This window comes from Phocoena phocoena, chromosome 8 (genome assembly GCF_963924675.1).
Source record: "Phocoena phocoena chromosome 8, mPhoPho1.1, whole genome shotgun sequence".
Classification (NCBI taxonomy): Eukaryota; Metazoa; Chordata; class Mammalia; order Artiodactyla; family Phocoenidae; genus Phocoena; species Phocoena phocoena.
The window spans coordinates 63,632,828-63,642,669 of NC_089226.1; the positions used below are offsets into that span (position 1 = coordinate 63,632,828).

A 9,842-nucleotide genomic window follows, 5' to 3' on the forward strand; every position below is an offset into this window, starting at 1 on the left:
TTACTCAGCGTTAAGAAAACCCACCGTCCTTACCACCAGTATCCTCACAGCTGGCTCTCCCAGCACAGTTGAGCGGTAACCCAATCCTGAGCAGCAGTGATGACTCACAACCCAGAGAGACCGGGTCCCACAGAGGACAGTGCTGCCCACTCCATTCCAAAAACAGCAATTTATCTGGCATTTCCACTTATGTTGGAACCCAAAGGGGTGAGTAAATCTGGGGGTTAGAGGGGGGCAAAGAAAATGAACTTCAGTGCTCTCTTTCCTTTCTAGATTCCAAAGCCTCAGTTCTCTGAGTTAGTGAAGTCACAGACTGCAAACCAAGGTCACTGACATTGCCAAGTTCAACTCAGCTACCCCAGGTACTTTCCTTTTGCATTCAAATACCACACTTCTTTATAGGTGCCAGGGTCAGTCAGGTTCTTTAATTTCCTTTCCCTATTTGCATCCATTTGCCAAGTGACAAAGTATAGGTACACATGGGTCTGACCTTCTTATTCTTAGATCCCTACAAATGAGTACAAGGCCCCACGTGTGGTTTCTGCACACTGTGGTCTTCACTTCTTTTTTTTGGCTGTATTGGGTCTTCATTGTCGTGCGCGGGCTTCTCATTGCGGTGGCTTCTCTTGTCGTGGAGCACGGGCTCTAGGCGCGAGGGCCTCAGTAGTTGTGGCGCACGGGCTCAGTTGCTCCACGGCATGTGGGATCTTCCCGGCCCAGGGCTTGAACTCATGTCCCCTGCATTGGCAGGCGGATTCTTAACCACTGCACCACTAGGGAAGCCCTTCACTTCTTTTAATCACTCCCTCAGAACACACGATAGGTCAAAAATCGCTAATAAACTAAATGAGGTAGGGGAGTCTGACACAACTCTGTGCCAAGAAAACTCACCTCCAGTGAGGAGTGTGAGGCATAGTGCTGGTAGCTGAAAGTACCATCAAGGCTGAGCGCCTCCTGATTGTACAGGGAGCTACTGTAGAGACTGAGCTCCTGCCTCTGGGAGCCTACAGAAGCAAAACTGCGGAAGAAATAAAATGTTTGACCCTAATCCACAGAGTTTGGTCTTCTAAAGCAAAAGGAACCTTAAATTATAAACAGGCTCATTCAAAGGGAAAATCTGTGAAGCACCTACTCCCAGGAACTCCCCATTCTGCCCTAGGCCAGCCTGGGTTCAGCAGGCCCATAAATTGGCACTGTTGATATGACCTTCCCAGACTCTAGCTCAACAAGAGATAACAACAAAGCTGAGAGCTTTGGTAGCACTCAAAGGAGATTTGAGGGACTTAAAACATGCTGCTAAATACGGCAGCAAAAGTTCCTGTTTCTTGCAGTTGAACAAGGAAATCTCTTTATAATTACACTTGTAGATAAGATGCACCAAGCTATTCGGTACTACTCCTTCTTGTGAGGAACAGGTTAGAACGTCCCCGTCCCAATCCACCGCTCCGAGACTGGTCTCAGTGTTCACTGTGGGGGGCAAGTCCCACCTGGGGCTGTGGAGGCAACGTGTCTCCTGGAAGATAAAGTGCCAGGAGCTTCTTATACACCTCACTGTCTTAGCCACAACCATTTGCCTGGGGAGAGTCACCGCTCTTCGTTCCCTAGCTCTCTCTGCCCCTGAATTTACACTCTCCCTCAGCCCACTTCCCTTCTTGCTCTTTTGCTCAGGGCTCTGCCACAGAACATGCATTACTCATCAGAGAGGGTCCTTTCAACCTAGATGCTCCTTTGTTCCGCCAGATTCCCCCTCTGGTTTACATAATTCTTTACAAAAGCAAGGTACAAGAGCTATGACCTCTGTACTGACAGGGGTCTCTTACTACTGCCCTGCCGATACTAGATGTCTGTCCAAGACATGGAGGAAGGGGATAGCGCCTCACATTTCTCAGCAGAACAAACTGGACAGACAGACTAGCCACTCAGAAACAAAGTCTGCTTGGCTTACGAGGGAATAATAAATATAACTATAATGGCTCACATTGCATAAAGTGCTAGATACGAGGTGCTATTCTCAGCACTTGACATTTAGGCCTCACCACGACCCTATGAAATAGTACTATTACCACTTCCATTCTATAGAAGAGGGACTGGGGCATGGGAGGCTAAGTACCTTACCCAAGGCGACAGAGCTGGGATGTGGCAGAGCCAGAATGTGAACCCCGACAGCCCGACCAGGCTCTAGACATCACTCTTTCATTGGATGGCTCTTCCCTTAACACACAGGTTTGTCTCTGAGCACAGCTGGCTCACTCCAGACTCTAAAGGAGAGAGGGTCTGTCAAAAAACACTGCCAGTTTTCTCCACTGAGAGAAGGAAACAGTGTCGGCCGCATTTATTCACAGAGCTGGTCTAAGTCTTTACAGCAGAACAAATGAGTACTCCAAACATGTGTTGACCACAATTTTTCCAGAGGCACTAAGTGAAACCACCACCTCCTTTCTTAATGACCTGGGAGACCTTCTAACTTACTAAGGGCTAGAGCCTCTCTGCAAGTTGTTGCAACCAAGCCCTATGCAGCTGAGAACAAGTTCCCAGTCTCCAAGTTATACGAACCAAGGCAAAATGCTTCCTAGAATCCAGCTGATGGGGTTAAAAAAAAAAAAAAAAGTTACCCAAATATGTTTTTAAGCATAAATTAAGTATGTTGGTCAGTCTGAGGAAATAAAATGTATCAATTATTTTACTTAGCTTCATAGGACTTTAGGGAAATCTAGTTGGCAAGATAAGATAATGCATATCAAGAGTCAAGTCAGAATGTCAACGAAAACACTCAGTCCAAACCTCCCACTTCCTGGAAGAGGAAACTGAAGCCTAGAGAAGCCAAGTTACTTCCCCAAAGTTACCCAGCAAGTCATAGCTAGAGCCAGGACTAAAGCTCAGACCTGCTTACTACCTGGCCAGGGCTCTTTCTACTCCTGTATGTGGGCAGAGAAGTTCATAGGAGGGAGAGATCTCTAACAGCAGAAGCAGCTAGCATTTTTTTTTTTGGTACGCGGGCCTCTCACCGTTGTGGCCTCTCCCGTCGCGGAACACAGACTCCGGACGTGCAGGCTCAGCAGCCATGGCTCACGGGCCCAGCCTCTCTGCGGCATGCGGGATCTTCCCGGATCAGGGCACGAACCCGTGTCCCCTGCATCAGCAGGCAGACTCCCAACCACTGCGCCACCAGGGAAGCCCCAACAGCTAGCATTTTTTGAGAGCGTATGTGTGCCAGAAACTGAGCTAAGTGCTTTATGTAAATTATCTCATTTAACCCCTGCAACAGATCTTTAAGATGGGTAATATTACTCCCAATTTACAGATAAAGACACTAAGGTTTACAAAGGTTAACTCCAGAGGTCCACAGATAGTAAGAGGAAGCGCCAGACTATGAACCTCCAGAGCTGGCTGCAAAGCCTATGTTCTAAGCTGGGTCTTGAAGGATACAGGATAGAATTCATGGAAGCAGAGGTGAGAAGTGCTAGGGTAGCCAGTGTCCAGAGCACTGAGAGCAGCTTGGGAAGGGCCTCCAATGCTGTGTTAAGGAGGACCTCAAGGTCCTACCTGGGCCAGCCTGTAGGAAAGGGGCAAGCAAGAAGCAGTTCTAGACTCCCATGACTATGAAGGGTAAGCATCCTACAAGAGGGTAGAGCTGAGCCTATGAAGCTGGGTTGAGAAGGACCACGTCAGAAACTCTCCTGGGGTCTTGACAGAGAGATGAGTAAAGTACAAAGCATACACTCCTTCTAAAAGAAGAATATGATTTGACTTTCCTAGCATAGTAACCCCAACCTGATTAAGAGATTCCAGCCTTACTCTCTTCAAAGAGCTGCTCCAAGTTGATAATAATAATGGAAAGCACTGAACATTTACTGTGTGCCAGGCACTGGCCTGAGAGCTTTACGTGTATCATTTCATTCAATCCTCACCACAACTGTAACAAGCTAAGAGTTATTATTATACCCATTTTACAGATGCCTCACAGAAAACTGGGACTCAGAGAGATTAGATAAATTACCCAAGGTCACACAGCTAGTAAAGAGTAATGTCAGATTCTAAACCTATGTTTATATGACCCCTGAGTTGCAGCCCTTAATCACTTCACTGCACTGCATGTAAGATACTCTCATTATGTGCAAATAGTTCCATCAGAGCTGCTCTAAGGCAGCACCATACACTCACTGAATATCTAATAGTCACTGAGAGTTGAACAAACACATTACAGGTTGACTCACTTAAAAGCAATCTATAAAACTCAGTTGTCAGAACTCCATAAGGGAGCCTGTGTTCCAAGACATGAATGAACATACCAAAATCAGTTCCTCAAACAAAGCTAAAGAGTTCTAGAAACTAGCTGACTTTATAGTTTTCTTTCCAATTTTCCCATTTCCCTTTTCCCGTTCCCCACCCCCTGCACACACACACCATGGTCAGACACTGTCAGAGAAGCCTTGAACACCCTCCTCCTATTTCCAGTCCTTTAGTGGGCTCTCTCCCATTACTCAAACAGTGCTTTAAATCAGAGTCTAAGAGTCAGACCCTCTTCCTTTTTCCCAGTCTAAAGCATGAGATAGCCATTAACCCTACCATCAAAACCTAAAACTTCAGTAGGTCTGTGTTTCTTCTCAGTCACACGGACAGAGGCTCACACTGGGGAGGAAATAACTATACTACAACAAGTAATACAATATATATATGGGATAAATCCCGCACTTGATACTTTTTTAGATCCTCCCCAGCTCTTGGCCCAGACCCTCTGTATTCACTGACTAAATGGGTAAACAGACCAAGAGAACATATGGGCACCAGAGATGTCTCTGAGCCCAAAGAGCAAATGAACAGGGCTGTTGACCGCAGTGCCAGCCGCCCCCACCCACTCCTGCCTTCCCAGTGCTTGCTAGGACCTACACAACACTGCCTCTTTGAGCCCCTGGGGGCGGGCCAACATTCTGCTGTATCACAAAGGCCTCCTAGGTCAGCCCAGGTACACCCTCTATCACCCTTCCTGTCCCAGAGAACTACCTTCTCCTCAATCCCCCTCCCAGGGCCTCTCTCCTGTTCCTTCTAGTGATCTTCCTACTGCTTCAGATCTTATCTCCCATAACCCTATGTTTATCTCCTTTTTCCCAGGTTCAAATAGTCCTTCATCCACTGTGATGCTTCCTATTAGCCAATCTCCAGCTCACATGCAAATCCCTTCAGTGACAAGTCACACAGAAAGAGTCTGGATCTTTGAGAAACAGGTGGTTTCATGACAAACTCTTAGGAACAGGTCAGCTTTGGTTAAGAAGGCTTCATATCCTGATTGCATATAATTCACCCTTTACAGAGACAGTGCAATCTAAGATTCAGGCAGTTTTCAGAGAAGAGTATTGCGATCATTTCAACAGCCCCTCAACAGCAGTATACCTGAGCCAAAAAAAATGAGAAGGGATCTTTGGAGAAATCCTTCAATAAGGTAGTCTAGACTCATTCAGCATCTTCCTCTCCCCTCAACACACACATACACACATGCAGGCCAGTTTTCTAGGGCCCATGGCTAGAAACAGAGACCCTGGATGTTTTCTATCGGACAGTATCACATGGCATGTTCCCCTCAGATGGATACACCCAGCATTTCACCCCACCCACCTACTGGGACAGGTGCACAGAGCAGCTTCTCCCCAGCACAAAAGAGATGCACAGTCTCCCTCCCCACCCCCAGAAGAAGCCACACACTCGTGCAAGTTTTCCCACAGAAAGAGAACTCTCTGCAGACCGTGCCAGGTGGTCATTTTTTTTTTCTTCCATGCCCTCCTGGCCCCTTTTCCACTTTCGCATGGTTCCTGCGAGGCCCCCTCCCTACAGCCTGCTCTCCCAAGCTAAGGTGGAGGGACAGAAGGAAGACAAGCCAAAGCCGTGCAGGGCTGCTGCCCAGCCTCCCCCAGGCTCCACACTCGTTCCCTTTGCTTGACTGCCTCAGCAAACTCTCTTGGACCCAACATGAGAAATCAGGAGTCTCCAGGGCAGTGACAGGTAACAGCTAAGAGAGGCAACAGGATGACATGCTCTCAGCCTCTCAGTCCTGCCAGCTTGCAGGGAGGTGCTTTGGACAGCCCAGGACTCGGACCCTCTACCTCTCTCAGGTTCCTATCTCCCGGAAGTAGTCCTTAGAATCCGGTGAGGTGGGGACGGGGCGCAGCCTCTCTTAGTCCCGGGCCAGCAGTGTGGCTGTGATATCCGGAGTTGTGGTGCCCGTCCAAATGGTACACCCAAGCCCTGCATTCCAGGGACAGGGGCAGAGCCAGCAGAACTGAGGACGGCCTTGGCCTGTCCTCCAAAGTATTTCAGAATTGCAACTTCCCTGGGTAACTGATTATTCTAATTTTACAGAGAGAAGGAGCCCAGGGGGAGAAAGTGCAAGAAGAGGAGTAAAGGAAGGGGGAGAGAGGGCGTAAGAACAGGAATGTTACTTTTTCATCCTTAAGGAACATGGAGGGATCCGATTTGTGACTCAGCTCTGGGAAACTGGACTGACAAGGAGTGGGGAACAGCTGCAGCCCCAAGCTAAGCTGTGGACAGCTTCCCCTCAGGCTGTAGAGGCTGCTGTGACAAGATTCACCTGGAAAAAAGGCTCCGTTATTTAAAAAAAAAAAAAAAGTCTGTCTGTTCAGGGGCTTCTTCCAAGGCACTACTCCAGGGCCTGGCTGGCAGGTGTGCCCTTGCCCTACAACAAAAGCTGTGGCTGCAGGTGGGGTGCCAGCCCCTCCCCGTGTTCCCACCTAGTATGCCAGGAGCCTCCCGGAGTCTCTGAGGACAGAGCTGGGACGCCCTTGCCCAGAGGCTCCACTCCCCTGCTATTCTGTTCCTTGCACAGTCCCACAGCATATCGAGTATCTCTGCCCTCGGAATTCCCACTTCCTTGTTTCTTTCTTATTTCCCTCTAAGCTGTAGCCACAGGTTCCTAAAAGAGCTGCCTAGCCCCCTCTGTTATACCTTTCAGAGCAATAACACTTCCTGCCAGTTAGAACCCTGCCTTTCAAACCCAAAACAGAGGAGAAAGGCCTCCCTGCTCACTCGAAACAGTTTCCCCAGCAGAACCTAACAGGATGAGGGAACCAGCCCTGGCAACCAGTAGCCTCTCTTCCACCTTCTAAAATCTATGACTCCGTAAGCGCCAGGCAGCTGTGGGAAAAGCAAAGGGTCTCTTGGAATCCCTCTCCTCCATACTAAAACATGTGAGTCAGGTGACCCAAGGAAAGCTTCATCTCTGAAGGATCGTTTATGGCTCAAAGTCTACAGTGAACATCACTAAACTTCCCAACCCAAAGAAAGCACTATTTGTTTCTTTTCACATCTTGAAGAAGTTTTAAAAGGATTTTCTCATTTTTATTTATAAATGCAAAAGAGAAGAAGGGACTTTATAAATGGAAAACCAGAACAAAGTGACTTTCCAGAAGAGAGAGGGACCATCCGTCAAGTGTCAATTCATAACATCTTACATCATATAGGACTTGACTTGTTTAAAACTACTTTCATGGAAATTATTTCATTTGCTCCCCGCAACAGTCCTATGAAGGAGCTATTATCATTATCCCCATTTCACAGCCAATAAATCTGAAGGTCGTAGAGGCTGAGGGTCTTGCCCATGGCTACCTTTATGGTAAGTAGCAGAACCTGGCCACAGTTCACGTCTCCTAAACCCAAATCCATTATTCATTCTGCTACACCAAAAGAAAGATCATCTGCTAGCCCTCTTCACATGTGCGGGGGCCATAAAATTGGAGGAGCTGCCCAAACACATCCACACGAGTAGAGGAGAACTGAGATCCTGGATTTGCGCTGTCCACCGAAGGGGCCACTGACTCAGAGAGGCCTCCTCTTCACATCCCCCAACCTGAGTCCCAGCCAACAGCGCCATGCCACATCCCCCCAGTTAACCGAGGTGTCAACCAAGCAGAGGAGCCCTGGAGTGCAGTGAAAGGAGGCATCACTTTAGAAGCGGCCCGTCTGAGGTCCAGGGCCATGGAGTTCACCCTTATGGAGCCTCGGGCCACAACAATGATGTACACAAGTCCACATTCAGGGAGCCCGCTTGGGGACATGGCCAGTACTTTCATTGGCAAGCTGACCCGAAGTTAATCAGAAGGCCCCCCTCATTGTTTGCCAGAGTACAAAAGACATTCTGTTCAGAAAGTTCAAGAAGAAAAACCAAAGAGCCAGGATGGCAGCTATTCCCTCATCCCACAGAGAAACCAAAGGCACCCACCAAGTTTCCTGAGGCCCAGCAGTAAGTTTAAGATATAACATGGCTGAAGCGGAAGCACATCCCAATGGGTCTCTACTGCAGGGAGTGTCCACTGCGTTAACCCTCCTGATAAGATCACTGACAACCTTAGCTACCTCATCACCTATGAAAGTGCCTTTCTGGAACAGTCTCCTCTCCTAGGCCACAATGAGTTCACCACACACTAGTCCTCTAGGTCAGAACAAGTTTTACCGAAACACAGGACAGTGTAGAAGGGGCGTGCGGCACGGACACCGCATGCCCTGAGAGTTGGTTAAAATATTAACCAAGGAATCCATTCAGCACAACCACAGCACTTCATGTCTCCTCAGGTAACCTAGCTCTTAGCAGCAGCTCACTCTGAGATATCTGGATAAGAAAAACCTCTTTGCAGGTCCCCCAGCCCCCAGACACCACCTGCCTCCACCCCATGTATTGTCTAAGGAAAGCCTGTGATGGACTTTATTAATGAAGGAGGACAGCTTGCTTCTTACCAAGCTACCTGGGGGCCAGAGAGAGAGACCGACCCCGGTTCAGATATCCCTAGGACAGTCTCTCTGTCCTAATAACTACTCCGGAGAGACTTGGAGCTCACCACAGGCTCCCAGCTGAGTTAATTCGCTTTTTTTTTTTCATTAGGTCAGACATAGCAGCACCAAGAGACAAAACAGACAGTGTTCACTAGAACAAACCAAGCCACTCAAAAGACACTGGAGTTTCCACATAAGAACTACAAACACAAGACTGGAGTGATGATAACTCATTTTTCTACATAAAAGACCCTTCCTGTAAAATATCCTGAGACTTTGTGCTAAATAAAAGTAAGATGATGATTCCTATAGTGAAGTCTAAACACCTCAGGTTCAGTAAGAGTGAGATCAGCTAGATCTGCAAAGTCAAGAAAATTGGCTGTTTCCCTCCTCCTTAAGCTAATAGAATCCAACTGTTGGAGCATGACATCATTCCTGAGCCCCAAACTCCGAGCACAGAGTACAGACACTTGCCTGCCTCCCAGAAAACAGCCCAAGACTGGCCAGGAAAGGAGGAAAAACAATCCAAGCCCGGAGCTGACCTTACCTGAAAGTCCCGGTGCTTTCCTGCCCACTCCATTCTCAGCAGTTTGGCTCACACCACAGTCTGTTAGGGAGCCCAGGGCCCCCAAATCCACTCGCTCCGGCTCGGATACCTGCTGAGAGCTTCCCACGGCTCCTTCCTCTGACCTTTCGTGGCGCTCCTTCCAGCCAAATGAGCGGAGCACTGCTGGCCGGCCAGGCCAGTCGTCATGGAGACCCTGTTCTCACCAGCGCTCGCTCCCGATCTCTCCCTCCCTCCCTCCCTTTCTCTCTCTCCCTCCCTTTCTCTCCCCCGACCCCTCCCTCGCTGTCTCCCTCTCTCTCCCTCAGTTCTGGGAGGCTTTCACGAAACAGCACTGTCTTTTGATCAGCTCGGTCTCTGCACGCATTCCACTCCTCCTACCTCCCTCCCAGTCAGACAAGGGCTCTGGGCTGCTCCTGGGAACTCGCTTCAACAGCTCAGAGGGGAGAAGGGAGAAGACAGTGAGTGGACTTGTTCTGCTCCCCACCAGTGTCTCATTTTT

The 9,842-nt window shown here is 48.6% G+C and overlaps 1 protein-coding gene across 1 annotated transcript in view; it reads right to left on the bottom strand.

The window, feature by feature from the left end:
• Positions 1-9,459, bottom strand: part of DENND2B (DENN domain containing 2B) — a 116,405-nt gene extending 106,946 nt beyond the window's left edge. The window contains exon 1 of the mRNA XM_065883080.1: positions 9,323-9,459. The gene's annotated coding sequence lies outside the window, so the exon portion shown is untranslated. The remainder of the gene's footprint in view (positions 1-9,322) is intronic.
• Between the last annotated feature and the right edge of the window lie 383 nt (positions 9,460-9,842).